We start from the raw sequence: 13330 nt of genomic DNA on the forward strand, positions 1-13330 counted from the left end.
TCAATTTCAAGGTGTTATTTACTAATCTAATTATTATTGGATATGCATAAAAATTGTATGGTGGGTTGCTGGATAATTGTCGATTATTTTACGTTTATAAAATTAAAATTCTGACCCAAAAAATTTTTTTTGAAGGGAAATAAAATCGAAAAAAAAAAATGTAAAACAATATTTTAGCTAAAAAAATTTGATGATATTCAATCAAAAAAAAAGTAAACAAAATTTTCCGACAAATAAACATCTAGAGGAATCATTACTCTGTGATAGTTCCTTAGTACGTAGTAATTTTGAAAGAAATGGGAAAAAACGAAAAAATGGCAATCACCGGAAAATCGAACACATACCTATATATACGCCATATCTGGCTAAAAAAAAGATAGGCATGGGTAGCCAGATCATCTAGAAACACTTTCCAACACTATAAAAATATAAGTTTTGCGACACTACTTGCCAATTCCTTATGGTAACATGACTAAGCAAAAAAATGCAAAACAAATAAAAAGGGGCACTCGTGGAAAAATGGCCATTCTAATATACGGCATTTCAGAAAAAAAAAATTTCAGCCACGTGCTAGGCAAACCATCAAGGCATATTTTCCGACAAATAAACATATAAATGAAATATTACTCTGTGATAGTTCCTTAGTACGTAGTAATTTTGAAAGAAATGGGAAAAAACGAAAAAATGGCAATCACAGGAAAATCGAACACATACTTATATATACGCCATATCTGGCTAAAAAAAAAATAGGCATGGGTAGCCAGATCATCTAGAAACACTTTCCAACACTATAAAAATATAAGTTTTGCGACACTACTTGCCAATTCCTTACGGTAACATGACTAAGCAAAAAAATGCAAAACAAATAAAAAGGGGCACTCGCGGAAAAATGCCCAACATTCTAATATACGGCATCTCAGATAAAAAAAAAAGACATGCACGTGTTAGCCCAACCATCAAGGCACACTTTCTAACACAAACATGAAAAAAAAATCAATAATATACGGCAATTCCTTACTACGTAGTAAATTTTTACAAATATTGAAAAAAAAACAGAAATTGGCAACCGCAGTTAAATACCCAATATACCAATAACTACGTCGTATCTGACAAAAACAAAATCACGCATGGGTAGCCAGATCATCTAGACACACTTTCCAACATTAAAAAAGCAAAAGTTTTACGACACTATTTCGCAATATCTTACGGAAAAATGACTTGGCAAAAAAATTTAAAAAAATTAAAAAGGGACACTCGCGGTAAAATGCCCGACATTCTAATATACGACATCTCAGATAAAAAAAAAGACATGCACGTGTTAGCCCAACCATCAAGGCACACTTTCTAACACATAAACATAAAAAAAAAATGAATAATATACGGCAATTCCTTACTACGTAGTAATTTTTACAAATATTGAAAAAAAAACAGAAATTGGTAACCGCAGTTAAATACCCAATATACCAATAACTACGTCGTATCTGACAAAAACAAAGTCATGCAGGGGTAGCCAGATCATCTAGACACACTTTCCAACACTAAACAAGCAAAAGTTTTACGACACTATTTGGCAATATCTTACGGAAAAATGACTTGGCAAAAAAATGAAAAAAAATGAAAAAGGGGCACTCGCGGTAAAATGGTCCTCGTGGTGATGAACGACATTTTAACTAAAAAAAAAAACATGCACATGGTAGCCAAACAATCCACCAAGACTTTCCACAACTGATAACCTATACAAGTTGCACCATTCTACGACAATTTCATAATACGTAATAACTTTGATAATTATGCAAACTACCTCAGAAGGGTAAACTCGGACGCGAACGACCCCGATGCGTCTCAGAAATCGGGGAAGGAGTACAGCTACAGCAATGCACATCTGGACACTACTAGAGCGTGTAGGGGATACACCTCCTGCAGGTCGATCACCCACAAATTCAGTCACAGGGGTGAGTCACGTGAGAAAAACCTGTTTTTTTTTTTACGCTCGGGGTCGCAAACGACCCACCGTACCTATCCAGGGTTAAAGTAATTACAAAATGCATCCTTTAAATATTTCGCAGATGAAGTTTCATTGTGTGCGCACGTTGGTGTCAGTGGGATATGATGGTTGTCATACCTCTCATTCGCTTCATTAACCTTCTTATCATTCTGATCTTCAACATCTAAACCATTTAGATATGCTTGTGCATTACGTTTCCTTAAGTAATTATGGAGATAGCAACGTGCCATAACTACCGTTGAAGCCTATGCTGGTGACATATCAATCGTCGACAAAAGAGCTCTAAATCGAGCTGACATAATCCCAAGAACTTTTTCAACGATGCGTCTACCTCGGGATAATCAGTAATCATAGATAGCTTGGGATTTGGTTAAGTTACTGTATGCAAAAGGCTTTATTAAGTTATCCAGTAAAGGAAATGCATCATCTGCAACGAAAACAAAAGGTATAGCGTCAGAGCAGCCGGGTAAAGTGGGTGGTCCAGGGATACTTCATTTCTTTTCTTTCATTTTCTTACCAAATTTTGTGTTAGCAAACACTCCATGATCTGACACTCTACCATTGGTAACTACATCAACCATCATAAATTCATAGTGAGCATTAATAACAGCCATAAGCACAATGCTAAATGTATGTTTATAGATAAAATAATATGATCCAGATATAATGGTTTTCTTGATTTGCACGTGTTTTCCATCGGTTATTATTATTATTATTATTATTATTATTACTAACCAAGCTACAACCCTTGTTGGAAAAGCAAGATGCTATAAGCCCAAGGGCCCCAACAGGGAAAAATAGCCCAGTTAGGAAACGAAATGACGAAATAAATAAATTATGAGATTGCCCCAATGCAAAGGGAAAACTGTCAAGTTCTTTCAAATGCTGTAGCTAATTCCAGCCATTCATTTGTTGTTTTCGAGATCTGAAAGAATAAAATTGATATACTCGTAAATATCCATACATCATTTTCATCCTATCAATCATCATTATCGTGATCAATATTTTAAATAAATTTCAGGAAAATGTAAAGGCTATATTTTATTTTATGGGTGCATTAGGCTAATTTGACCTGACCACTTCGCCTGACTGGAATTTTCAATATATCATACTTCCTATCCTGGCAGAGGTCGGTTCCGCATACACCCAGAAATTAAATAGTAACCAATAGAAATCTTAAGATTTCTCAATGATTTTCTTTTATGAAGCCTAAAGAAATCCAAATATTCCCAGTAATCTCCCTTTACGTTTTGCAAGACCCTTCCACATTAGGCAGTGAGTCACAGCAGGTAGATTCAGATGTCTCAGAAGAAAATACAGAAATTGGAAATGCAGAGTAAACGTTATGAAGCACTCTCACTTGTATGCTCACATCTCAAGCAAAGTAACGACTTCATTGATATTTTTGCCAGGAGCTGGGCTCAAGAATTTAGGGAAATTAGTGAAGAACAGCAAATATATGCCAGGAAGGCTATTAATGATATTCTTTTTGAGGCAAAATTAAGTACATTGCATAGACACAGTGTTAAGATTGATGAAAATAATATTCAAAGTAGGTCTCCCACGCCCATCTTTGCACTGTCCTCTGACAGCGGAGCATTCACAAGTCGAGGTAATATTATAATCTGAAATATAACAGATACGACTGGAGTACGTGTTTACACAACTATGTCAGACCTTTTGAATGATCCCCAGTACAGCTTGGAAAACTAAATACCTTATGGCATATTGGCATCAGGACTCCCCCCCTCTTTTTTTTGGGGGGGGGGGGGTTTGTTCCCAAGGGGAAATATATTTTCTTATGTATTTGGTGATGGTGTTAAAGAATTTGTCATTTCATAAACTATTATCAATAAATACTTTTGTTCTCTGCACCTTCTTTAACCTACCTTAATATATTCCTTTAATACTGTGCAAATAGCACTACAGGTTTCCATGATGATACCACTAACGTGGAGAGATAGCTGTGGTGAACATTAGTTCCTGAAATGTTTGTCCCGTAGCCAAGAATCTTAAAGTACTAGAAAGCCTTTCACATGCTGAAATGGAATCCCTTAGCTTGGTATCCATTTCTTTTATGAGGGGAGTAGTCATTCCCAGCAAATCCATGAAAGTTTCTCTGCCCATGCATAGATAATTTTTGTAATCTGCAGGGACAGAGAGGAGCAACTCCTGTAGAAGATTTTCATGCATGAATATACTCCTTTTTCTGAACAACTCTTTCATCCAACTCTTTTTTTTTCTTACTTTTACTTTCCTCCTCATCGTCTAAAGGCAGAATAATGCCTATTATACATGCTGCCTCTTTGCTCATCTTCACGCTACAAGCTTTAAAAGTGAACTAATGATTGCACAAACTTGATTGTAGTGTAGGGCTCAAACACTGTTTGCGCCATCTCGAAGATTGTACAATCATGATTGACACTTTATCTGGGCCTTAACGAATGAAACAGAAATAAGAAATAAGCAAAATATTAAACAGTTACTGGATCTAGTATATCCTTTTATAGACAATAATATACTTTACGTTTGTTCTGGTTTCTATCAATGATTTTTGGGAGGCTATATAGGACAGGGACTATAAAAAAACCTGGAAATGAAATGAAATAAATGGCAAGAGGCCGAATGGTCGGAAGAATGACTAAATCTCACAGATCTCGTAATTTCAAATAAAACGAATATATATATAAAAAAGAGTTTATCTATTCAGAATCTCTATCCTGATATAGACTTTATTTTAATACACACATTTCAGAATTTAATAGCAATTTTAATCACTAATCATTACTTGAAATAAATTTGATAAATTACACTGTCCCTAAATCTCACAGACTTCGCGACTCCTGAAAGCCCTAAGGCGCCTCCCGTGGCCCACCGTGACCTTGGGCTCTGGAAGGAGCTTAAGGAGGTCCTACGTCCTCTGAGTGACTGAGTCCTGATGGGACACGGTCAGTGAACAATGGTTAGTGAACCTAAACGGATCTACTCTACTTCGTTCCTAAGGGTGAGGCTAATTTTTCCCTTTGTAACTTCGTGTTGTTTTCATCGGTTTATGTGTGTGTGTGTATTACTAGTCCAACGCAGGACAAAGGCCTCAGACATGTCCTTCCACTGAGTCTGTTTTACGCCCGCAAAGTTTCTTAGTTCGTCGATCCATCGTCTTCTCTTCCTTCCCCTGCTTCTTTTACAATCTGTAGGTCCACCCATTCTGTTGTTCTTAATGTCCATCTATTGTCTGTCATCCTCATTAAATATCCTGACATCTATTAGACTTTATAATAGACTGAAAAGGTCAATAAACACATTAAATATATATAATTCTCTTATGCAAACCATAATGGAATTCAGTAAATATATCAAATGTCTTTTGTTCCTTACAAGCGTTTTAACGATATCTTTGCATAAAAAAAAAAAAAACATATTTATCATGATCTCTTTTTTACATTTTTTTTTCGTTTTTCTCTCCCAATTTTCATGAAATATTTTCAGGTCTTCTTCTGTTCCCGAAATTACATAAAGAAAATCTATCTTATTGGTAAACGACTCAGTTTGTCTCGATAATTCATGCATTTATACATATTTCATGTGTTATTCACGTTAGTTTTCGTGATTTCTATATACACACATTTCTAGGAAGTTTTTGTTCATGAGAGAGAGAGAGAGAGAGAGAGAGAGAGAGAGAGAGAGAGAGAGAGAGAGAGAGAGAGAGAGAGAGTGGTATGAGGCAATCCTACTCAAATGAATCATGTAATGATTCTCTCTCTCTCTCTCTCTCTCTCTCTCTCTCTCTCTCTCTCTCTCTCTCTCTCTCTCTCTCTCTCTCTCTCTCTCTCTCTCTCTCTCTCTCTCCACCTTCTTCTGGGAAGATTTGTATACATTAATACTTCATATATATTTATTTTAAGATGATATGAACTGAAAAATGTATCGAGACTTATACACGCACACACGCATATAGTTTATATTCAGAAGTTAACTAAATTAGAATATTATTTTCTAAAAGAGGCCTTAGCATAGATATGGCTTCGAACTTGATTTTTCCCTTTTTATTTCCTGCTCTTTTGGGAGATAAAGAGAGACTTATACAAAAATAAATCATGAATATTATGAGAATTTTCAGAAAAAATGAAAGGAAATAATCTATCATTTACCAAGATCACCGTCACAAGAGAAATTAGTTCTCTCCGCACTTGCCACAGGCGAGAATTAAAAGACCAGAAAGTATAAGAAGAAGAAATTACTACTTTATATAGCGAGGGAGAGAATAAAAAAAAATGGATCTGTCTGTTTTAAGGTTCATTTATTTTTTAACCTATTAATGCTAATCTTTTTTTTATTACATTTTTAAATATACTTCATTTCCATTACAGTTCTGCTGGCTATTTTGCAAAGTACAAATAAACATCTGACTAGGCCTATAGGAAACTTAAAGTTTTTAACACGATTTTGAATATTACGTTAAAAATGGTTGTCAAGATTTATCAAGTGTCAATCCTTAGTTATTTTGGCTTATCTTAATTACGCATAGATATAAGCCAAGAAAATCGTGCTTAAAATTAAAGTTAATTTTGACAAACAATCCTTTGTGAAACTGTCTAAGTAAGTCTGACATGCAACGGCTTTCTATCTAGCCTTTTTCTGGCGTAAATATTTAAATAGTGACTTAAATAACAACATATTAAACAATGACTGATACTTTATGGCTTGACGAATGAATAGCATTGCATTGTGCTTTATTAAGGCTGGACAAACATATCAGATCATAATTTATGTGGACTGCCTAGAGAAGAGAAAAGCAGCATTGCCACATGTTTAAAATCAATTTAGTGGATAATTCAATTATTCGAAAGTCAAGTATCATATACAAATCAAGGCTTTAAAAAGAGTGATTTTTCTATAATAATTAAATCATTTATAACATAATAAATCCCTTTTTAAGTTTGAAGTAGAATATGGTTTGGAGATTTGGCATCGACTTAGCGCACCATTGTTGGAAAACAAAACAGTCAGGTGTATTCCTCTCTCTCTCTCTCTCTCTCTCTCTCTCTCTCTCTCTCTCTCTCTCTCTCTCTCTCTCTCTCTCTCTCTCTCTCTCTCTCTCTCTCTCTCATTTCTTGATATATATATCATGTAGACTTTCCTTAGAGATTCTTTGCATCCAATGAATGCAACGTTTTCTTCACCTTCCACCAGTAGTTTTTTTTTTTTTTCAAAATTGGAGATTTCTTTTCGTGCGTAAAAGTTTAACACTGTTCTTCTTCAAACATATTCGTTGAAGTCGTCTAGAGCAGTCACGGTACGAAGACGAGAGAGAGAGAGAGAGAGAGAGAGAGAGAGAGAGAGAGAGAGAGAGAGAGAGAGAGAGAGAGACTGGATTTAACTTCTGGTTCATCATAGCCACCTCTGGTTAATCCAGTGAGATTAGTCGAAAAGGAAGGACATCTAAGTACTGTGTTCATTTTTTCCTTCAAGTGGCTGAATCATTTTGACACGAGTACGCTGCTACACAGTGGGTCAGAAATCGTCTCAGCGTCCACGACAGATTGGTTTTACTATAGGTTGGTTTCCTGTGAACGGTCAGAGAAAAGGTCTCCCACCATCACCAATCCGTAGTTGGCCAGCGTGGTGATGAAAACTGGCCAAACTACAGCCATGAATAAGGACAAGTCTAAGGTCTTTGTCCTGCAGTGGACTAGAAACGGCTACAAAGATCTCTCTCTCTCTCTCTCTCTCTCTCTCTCTCTCTCTCTCTCTCTCTCTCTCTCTCTCTCTCTCTCTCTCTCTCTCTCTCTCTCTCTCTATTTTATTAATTTCTCTATTTCCTTGCCTCATTGGGCTATTTTTTCCTGTTGGAGTCCTTGGGCTTATGGCATCCTGCATTTCCAATTAGGGTTGTAGCTTAGCTAATAATAATAATAATAATAATAATAATAATAATTGACGGAGTGGTGTAGCACTGGACTTAGGTATTGTAGGTCCGTAATATTCCTCTGAGTTTACTCAACTGTATATAAACATATCCTTATCATTTGGGGTTATAATAAAGGACAAAGGCCTCAGACATGTCCTTATTCATGTCTATGGTTTGGCCAGTTTTCATCAACACGCTGGACAACTGCGTATTGGTGATGGTGGGAGACTTTTCTATGATGGCTCACAGGAAACCAACCTAGTATTGGTGTCCCAGACAAATTAAATTGAAATTTGTTGGAAGATTTTTATCTTAAAACTTATTTAAGCAACAAGAGATTTAAATCTTTAACATTCATAATAAAGATGAAAATTGCAGATAAAATTAATATGATAAAATTTTATTGATTTTAATCAAATGTAAAAGTTAAAATAATTATAAAATTTATTTCCTTAAAAGATTTGGAAAAAGAAGAAAAGTCTTTGTTTCATATTTTACCAGAAAAATTTAGAAAAATACCTTCAAACTTTGATTTTTTTTTACAAATAATAAAGAAAATATAGCCATTTTTATATATTAATTCACTAATTTATCAAATTTTACGGTAAATTTCGATAAAAATATATTTTAAATATAAAGAATTTAAAGTTGAAATGATAGTTATATATTAGAAAAGGATTAAGCTCGAGTTTCTAGTTACTCTTTTAAAGTATATTTATTTTCATATAAATTTAATAGTATATTTATATATTAAGACGACAAACAAACTAATATATATTCAGTTTTTAAAACTGTGTAATTTTTTGCCAAATATTTGCAAGATAATAAAGGCAATTTGCCATTGTTTACAGAAGAGGTTGACAATTACCTTTTAAATATCTATTATTGCCCAAAAAACTTGGCGCCAAATTTAAACACTAACAAAATATCCTAATTATTCCAAATTATGAAAAATATACAGACTTTTCAACAAATTTTCTTGATTAAAATTAAACTTTGATAAAATCTAAGGGAAATTAATTGAAAATTTCACTATATTTAATTCATATAATCTTTTTCATTTTGACCACGTGTTCTTGCTAAAAATCAGCTGATTTTTTGTATTACCAACTTATATTTGCAATGTACCTTTAATATATCATATTTATTTGATAAATAGAGAATTATTGGTATAAAATACTATTTAAAATAAATTTCTATAGATTAATATCATAATATTTATTAAAAATAATATTTTTAAGCATAAATTTTGAGTTTATACAATAGTTATATAATAGAAAAGTTAATAGTTGCAAAATTAGTTGTTTTTACAGTCAATAGGAGGCGATACCATCGCCTTGTCCATGAACATTTTTTAGGTGCCGAGGGTAAAATGTGTATAAAAACATAATTAATTATTATAAATAGCTAAAAAAAAAATTTAATCTAATATCAATATGGTTTCATTGTTTTAAATTTAATTTATATACGATATTATTACATATTTTGTATTTAAGCTTGTTGACACTTAGATCATGGTGTCTACATTTAGGGGAATTATTCCAAAATCAGAAAAATTTAGGGATGTGGGGGACAAGTTTTCAAAATCAGTTTGATGCTTTAAGGAAAATTTTATTATTTATGGTTACAAAAATGTAATTCCTGAAGTTAATTATATTTTATAATGTAACTAGAAAGCGGAGAAATATATATAATACTGAATTTAGATTGTGTTGATGAATGCTAGGGAGAAAATTAACCCCTATTTTAGGGGAAGTTTCGTTTGTTTAGATTAACAATATGGCAGCCAGAGACCGGAGTCATACATCAAGCTCATCAAAGTAGCTGTCGCAGTTTACAAGTTTTATCTATTTTTTGTGCCTTTTAAAGTGACTTTTCTGTAAGTATTAGTATAAGAATTTAATCTATATTAGTCTATTGTTAATTTGATATGTAATTAAAAGTAGCAATCCCAGAATTTATATGGGAAAATGTAGATTTAGAGTTTGTGAACTGTCTTCTAGTGACAGAACCATGTGCTTCATGCTATATCCTACTTAATGGTTAATTCTTTCATTATGGAAGGTTATTTTAATACTCTTACTGCATAAAGGTCATATTACGGCCATAGCAGAATCTGTTACTTAAGTTATAAATTGTGCCATTTACTTATCCCCAATTTTAGATTTTCATAGTGGCAGAGACTAGCCCACGTGATTCCAGTGTTATATTCTTCAAATTCCATGATCCAGACCATTCCTGGAAATTTCTGGAATCCTATATGTAATTTTAACTTATAAACAGCTATGTAAATTTTATGTATTGTAATTTTACCAATATTATTCATTGGCAGATCATAATTTCTCCCCTGACCTAACCTAACCTCCAGTATGTGAGGGTCTTACCTTAGACAAAGACCCTTGTTATATTTATGTTAAAGACTATTATTTCACCTGATCATATAGTGACAAGTTGTCTAAAACTCCCAATATAATTAGCATATTTCTGCCCACTGAACTATTAGGGTTTTTGAAGTAGTTTTTTAAATTATTCAGTATATTTCAAAAGCTTGAGATATAGCGATACTCCTTGCAAGCTTTTCTTTCTAACTACTGCTATTGTAGATCTGAACGGGTTTGCTGGTGACATCAATTGTCTGTCTTTATTCATAGAAGATTGTTCACATATGCGTTGGTCATTTTCTGTTTTTGAGAGTATATCTAAATAAATCATTGTCAGGAAAACTTATTATAGAATCCTTTCAGGTAAATTTTTTCTGTATTACCGATTCTGATTTCGAACAGAAAATATGTTTTCCTGTAGTAAATAACGTGATTTGACCAAATTTGAACTTCATTTTAACCGCAAACAAACAGAACAACCAATCCGACTAACTTTAGGTTGCCGAACTGGTTGCTGTTATTACGAATGAAATGATGGTGAAAACTGGTTAAATCACGTTTTCTACAGGAAAACATATATTTTCTGTTAGAATTAAATATAATCCCTATTGTTATATGTGTTAAAATGTTTAAATATAATGACTCGTTCAACGGTGTCACTTCACTCACGTATGTACTGAGAACGATAAGATTAGCAACATTACCAATGATACACAGTGTTAACAACGTTACAAAGGCACTGCTAACGATAGAAATGCTACAGTAATATTATGTGTATTTTAAAGAATTGTTCCATATACACTTTACATATTTTATAAAAAGGTACAAAAAGGGTACAGAACCTAACAAACCAACCTAACCTAACCTAGAAGTTAACAGGTCACAAACCCAATATAATAACTTTTGTTGAATGATTTGCCTTTATGACCTGGACGGCGAAACTTGCGGGTCACGGGAGGGTGAGACTGACGACTTAACTAGCGACTTTTTCCCAAAAATGTACCTTTATAAGCAGGAACACTATAACCACACAGTCGTTTCTTTTTGGTTTTAGACATCTTGATTTGGGTATTACAGTAAAATACGTGAATGTCTTTCCTGTAAGATAGGAAGGAGCGGTACTTGGGGCACTGCAAACGTTGAGGTATTACATTATGTGCTTTAAGGAAATTATCAACATTGGATTTCGAATCATAAAAATCACCATGGAATTTAGCAGATATTTTTAGAAATGGAATACTGCAGACGTCAGAAGTTTCTATAAACTTCTTCCATCGCAAAATACGAAAAAATAAAACCTCACTTGAAATGATGGACACCTTACTAGACAAAAGTTTCCAGTGAAAAGGATTTGGTGGAAGGGGTATGAATAGACCACTTAAAGAGATGAAGGAAGGGGGTAGGGAAATATTAACTGACAACCCCCTTGTGCAAACTTTAAATACGTAAGGGGTCGTGATTGGTTAACGGGAAAACAACGGAGTCTAGAGGGTAAACACAAATGAACTGGAATGGGAAATCGGGGTGTGAAAAAGGTAATAACAAAAGAAATAAAAGCAATATAGGAAGTTAAAATGGAATGTATGATAAATAATATTTAATGGGAATATAAAATGAAGCGATTTTATGAGGTATCGGATAATAAAACGAATAATTATTAGGTCAAACGTAATATGTATACGAGGGTACTGTATTACATAACTAATCAAGTAATAGACTTGAACAGAGCTGGAAGAGAGACGGAGAGTTACATTTCACGTTTAGAGAAGAAGAAATCCTATTGGTGGAGGAAAAGTCTCTGCGCAGGGAGGCGGGGTTTTTGCGCAGAACGTCGAAACCTGCTATGTACAAACGCACGTACAAGAGCGTCTACAACGGGCAAGTAGAATGAGAAAAATTAAATGAAAAACACTGCTAATGTTAGCATATTACGCTAACATTTTATCTTCATCAGACGTTGGCAGCACTGGTTACTATATTTTTTCATGAGACAGTCTTTGCAACGCCACCTCCAAAGTTTATCCAGATATACTGTTTTGTATTTTCCTCTGTTTATTATACATCCAAGGAGGTAATATATAGAGAAGAAAAGGCTAGTTTTACGATTATATATCGTTTCGCCAGTATGTTTTCCCCACCCAAAACACCGAGTTCCCACAGGGGGGTCCCCCATTATCGTAGGATATAGATATATATTTCTGAAACTATTCATTTGCGACGGGAACGAGTGTCATTATCAAAGATTGCGTAATTTTTCCTATAAGAACAAGTAATTTTTTCCTAGGTTACATTGCCCTGTAATACACTACAATAATACCAAATTTTCTATTTTTGAGAGAGTATATAAAAAAATCATTGTCAGGAAAACTAATCATAGAATCCTTTCCATAGAATTTTTAAGAATAATTTGGTTTGTGATTTAAACATGGTTAATATGTTTATTCCCACATTAATGCAAAAATGAGTTTTATCTTGGTGTTATCACTTCGGCTGTCTAACTATACGAGGTGTTGTCTGATACTGACGAACAACTGGGTGCCACGCCCCACTAATCAGTTTAATGCATAGCCACTCGGTTCTTAGCCCCCTCCTAGACTACAGACTTACTCCAGGTGCTACCAGATTTTTAATGTTTTTCTTGTAGGTAATGCTTAGCCATTTGTGTTTTCTCTTTGGGGGAAATTCTGATTCTGTTTGCTCGACGATTGGCGTTTTCTCATGGTATCGGATGTCTGCTGCTATTACAAAATTTGGCCGCAAGTTCCCTCACTTGAGGGTACACTTGGGCACACTATTTTACATTATTTCTCCTCTTGGTTTGTTAGTTTTTATAATTTGTAGAGGAGATATTTATTTTGATGGTACTGTTCCTAAATTATTTCATTTTTTCCTGTTTCCTCGCTGGGCTATTTTACCTTGTGGCATCCTACTTTTCCAACGAAGCCTAGCAGGTAATAATAGAAATAATAATATTTGGGAACTCTTCGACCACTTACTCATATTTAGAACCTTACAATTGAGAATCATGGGGGT

The sequence above is a fragment of the Palaemon carinicauda genome, chromosome 43, assembly GCF_036898095.1.
Source record: "Palaemon carinicauda isolate YSFRI2023 chromosome 43, ASM3689809v2, whole genome shotgun sequence".
Lineage (NCBI taxonomy): Eukaryota > Metazoa > Arthropoda > Malacostraca > Decapoda > Palaemonidae > Palaemon > Palaemon carinicauda.